Source organism: Octopus bimaculoides, chromosome 18, assembly GCF_001194135.2.
Source record: "Octopus bimaculoides isolate UCB-OBI-ISO-001 chromosome 18, ASM119413v2, whole genome shotgun sequence".
In the NCBI taxonomy this organism is placed as follows: Eukaryota; Metazoa; Mollusca; class Cephalopoda; order Octopoda; family Octopodidae; genus Octopus; species Octopus bimaculoides.
This window is the reverse complement of record NC_068998.1, coordinates 46,470,987-46,475,425: the sequence shown is the minus strand read 5'-3', so window position 1 is coordinate 46,475,425 and position 4,439 is coordinate 46,470,987. Positions and strand designations below refer to the sequence as shown.

Genomic DNA, 4,439 nt, shown 5'->3' with positions numbered 1-4,439 from the left:
TATGTTTATATATAAATATATATGTGTGTTTGTGAGTGCGTGTGTGTGCGTATGTGAGTGAATGTATGGGTGTGTGTGTGTGTGTGTGTGTGGATACTTATGCGTATTTTTATGTGTACGTTTTCTTTATTTTGCTTTAATTCTTCGAATGCTTCTCGTAGAAAAGGGGTTAGTTTCCAACCACGAAGCACAGTACTATCGCTGGAATTTTACAACAACAACAGTAATAGCAGCAACAACAACAAGGACAACGAGAACAACAATATCGGTAAAGATTTACTTGAGGAATTTTAGAAAGGTTTTGTCTGTTCTTCGTTTTATGGCCATCCGTGTCACTGAACTGCCTTAGATTTTGGAATAGTTTTCGTTTAGTTTTGAATTTACTAAATGTTCTTTGAGAAGGGACCAGTGTCTGTCTTTTAATTACCTACCCCGTGTTTCTCCCAGTTTCATTAATGACCTTAATTCAAATTTGAACCATAGGCACGGGACCTCAAATTTAGTGGCAAGTGAACAAGCGACATATAAAAGAGATAGTCGACCTCGGTTGATTTGAACATGAAATAAGATATTTTATTACACCTCCGATTTTGTGAATCCATTGTGCTTATCAACGATATGTTATTATTTTCAACGCCTGTAAATATCTGTAAGAATCATTGTTGCGCTCTTTTCTCAGCTAGAGATATTGTTTTGGTGTTACAATCCAGATTCTTTATATACGCTAATGTTACATATATGACATTTAATACTGTGTCAATAACTCGAGATTAGCTCTGACTTTTTATGTTGTTATGTGATAGTATATGATATGAAATTTCTAAATTTCTTAATTGACGTAGACATAACTGTGAGATTACGAAACGCGCATTCCAACCACATGGTTTAGGGTTCAATCCCACAGTACAGCACCGTGAGCAAGTATCTTCTATGTACATATGTATGTATGTATGTTAGTATGTGTGTTTGTATGTGCGTGTGTCTAAGTTTCTCCGCCTACCGCCTGATGACAGGTGTTGGTTTGTTTACCTCCCCGTATCTTAGCTGTTCGGCAATAGAGAAGGATAGAACAAATTTTAGGCATAAAAGAAAGACAAAAAACAATACTGGGGCCGATTTGTTCGTCTAAAATCTTTTAAGGCTGTGCTCTAGTATGGAATAAAAAAAATAAACGATAAAATCGAACTCACTTAATTTGTACTGTTAAGAACAAGTACTGTACGGGATAGGATGGTTCAAAATAAACAACGCGATGTCAGTTATCTTTATCTTTTCATTTACCAGATGTGTTTCAAGAGTGATGTAGTATTTTTTTTAATGAAATAATGCTTTTCAAAACTTCAAATGTTGGTACATTCGGCCCTTAAACGAGTTCCTATTTTACGAAGTTGTGAATTTGAATGTCACTATTTCTTTAACTGAATAAAACGCTTACATCATGTTTTACATAGCATCAACAATTCCTAACATATCAGTATAGATGTAAGGTATTCTACCTCTTTACACATCAGCTAATATTAATATGAAATATCACACCGATTAGTTTCCCACTTCTTACATCGAATTTTTTTTGTCTGTCACAAACATCTATGACGGATATATATGTGCACGAGTGTGTGTGTGTGTGTGTGTATTTATATGTATGTGTGTGTATGTGTACGTGTGTGCACGCGCTAGTGTGCGTGCGTATGCGAGATTTTACCTTACAATATCGATCTCTTTCTTCTGTCTCCCTTTTTACTATTATTCCACTTTAGTAGGCCAGAAAATAAATAAATCATACATACATACATACATACATACAATTACACAACGGAGTTTATTATACATGTTTACATACACATACACACACATGGATATATGTGTGTGCGTGTATATATATATATATATATATATATATATACACACACATACATATACACACACATACACACACATACATATACACACACATACACACACACACATATATGCCGAACCGCTAAGTTACGGGGACGTAAACACACCAGCATCGGTTGGCCAGCGATGTTGGGGGGGGACAAACACAGACACACAAACATACACACACACACACACACACATACATATATATATATATACATGTATACGACGGGCTTCTTTCAGTTTCCGTCTACCAAATCCACTCACAAGGCTTTGGTCGGCCCGAGGTTATAGTAGAAGACACTTGCCCAAAGTGCCACTCAGTAGGACTGAACCCGGAACCATGTCGTTGGTAAGCAAGCTACTTACCACACAGCCACATGTAAATTTTTTATTTTATATATATATTTCGTGTTAGTATCCGGTTTGCAAGATTTTTAATGTGAATTCCAGAATTCTTGTGTTGAAACTAATCTTTGTGTTACGAATAGCAGCAAAAGAAACCCCACCACCAAAAAAAAAAAAAAAAAAAAAAAAAAAAAAAAAAAAAAAAGAAAGCATTTTAACTAATAGGTTAAACGAACGACCAATTAGTTAGTTGGGTAGATATTTAAACAATTGGCTAATACGGAAGCGTAATTTAACCTGGGTGTGTGTTATTATTAGCACAATGGCCCTCTCAAGATATGACAAAATTTGTTTTTATTGTAACTAAACATAAAAAACACACACATGTATGCATGTACGTTGTATATATTATATTTTAATGGTTTTAGAAGTGTCACACGAATAAACTTTTATTGAGAAAATGAAAGAAGAATTTGTTTTGAGAACTTTTTTTATGGAAAACAATGAGAGAGTAACAAAAACGATTGCAACATGGAAGGTGTTTTATAAGCCATTTAAAAACACACAGAAACCATTAATATTTAATTTGTCAAAATATTTTCGTCGCTTGCTTTACAAGTACGTCTCCGTAAATAAGACAGTATTTACACTTTTAACTAAGTAGGTACCTGTTTCGATCACTTTGGGAAGACGATCTAATTATGTATGTATGTATTTATGTATGTATGTATGTATGGTCGTACGTTTGCGTAATCTTGTATATAACTATAAAATAAATTTTGTGGATGTACAAGTCTCCATACCCTTTATTATTATTATTGCTATTATTATTATTATTATTATTATTATTATTATTATTTTATGTTTGACTTTTGCTTTGCATTTGTACAAGTTGGATCCAAGTCTCACCCAGAGACCTCAAGCGACAACAAGTTAGAAGTTCATGTAGGTGTTATGCCTAGGGTACCATATATTTGGATTTGTACATAGTGTTGTTGTTTTAAAATTTGAGATCACATAGACAGTATTTTACGCAGGATATGGGCAGTTCCCATGAGCACTATCTTTTGAACTTCAGCCCTATCATTATTATTATTATTATTATTAATACACACGCACATACAAACATACGCACATACAAACGTACACACACACATATGTGTCATCCAAAATGGACACGAACACCACTCCTCCACGTGATCGGCTTGAAAAATTGTTTATATTAAGATATTTTTCTTAAACATGAAACCAACGGTAGCCATAATACACAAATATAGAAATTCAATCCACCAATGTGCTATTGAACAGTCATTCTCATCGTTCGACATTTACGCATACGCGATGGATTGTTGGCGACTTTTCCCCCCAACTTCCTTCTCTTTCTCCTGTTTCTGAAGAAGAGCTTTGCTCGAAACATAAAACACCCTTTCTTTCCTTCCCTGGGCGTCTTATTGATACTTGCATGTACCACGTCTTTGCTTTGTTATTTTTTCTTGTTGTCTTTTTTCTCCGTTTTTTTTATTAACTATGTATGTATGCATGTATGAGTGTGTGTGCGTGCCCGTATGTATATGAATATATATATGTGTGACTGTCTGTGTGTTTGAGACACACAGAGAGAGACAGACAGACAGACAGACAGAGAAAGGGGGAGGAAGAGAGAATATGTTTTTTATGTGTGCGTTGGACGGTGGAAAAAGATGAAGATATAATGAAGAATGCAGATGTATCATCATCATCATCATCAGCAGCAGCAGCAGCAGCAGTAGTAGTAGTAGTAGTAGTAGAAAGAAAGAAAAAGAGAGAGAAAAGGGAGTGAAGTTGTGAAATGAAACAATGCACCCATTATTGTACCTGGGTATAGTGTTGTTGTTGTTGTTGTTACTCTAGTTGTTGTTGTTGTTTAGCCCCAGGTTAGCTTCTTTGTTTAATCAGATCTCTGATCAAAGGTGTTTTAGCCATGACCATCCTGTCGTTTTGCATATCAAGGATTACATTATCCGATGCGTCTTTGCTTTTTAAGACAGCAAAGTGTGATTTGAAGGAGACTAGGCTGCTATTTCTAGTAGGTCAGGCAGCCACAAAGAGTCTCTTTTCCCGTTAGTTCACAGTAAAGAGGTTTGGGTGCTGGTAGTGGTGTTAGGAAAGGTGGCGATGTCGTTCGTGGTGTTCACGATGGTGTTGGTAGTGGTGGTGGAATTGGTGGTGGT

The 4,439-nt window shown here is 35.5% G+C and overlaps 1 protein-coding gene across 2 annotated transcripts in view; it reads right to left on the bottom strand.

Moving 5' to 3' along the window:
* LOC106877379 (uncharacterized) overlaps nt 1-4,439 on the bottom strand; it is a 39,397-nt gene that overhangs the window by 11,576 nt on the left and 23,382 nt on the right. The window lies entirely within an intron of this gene.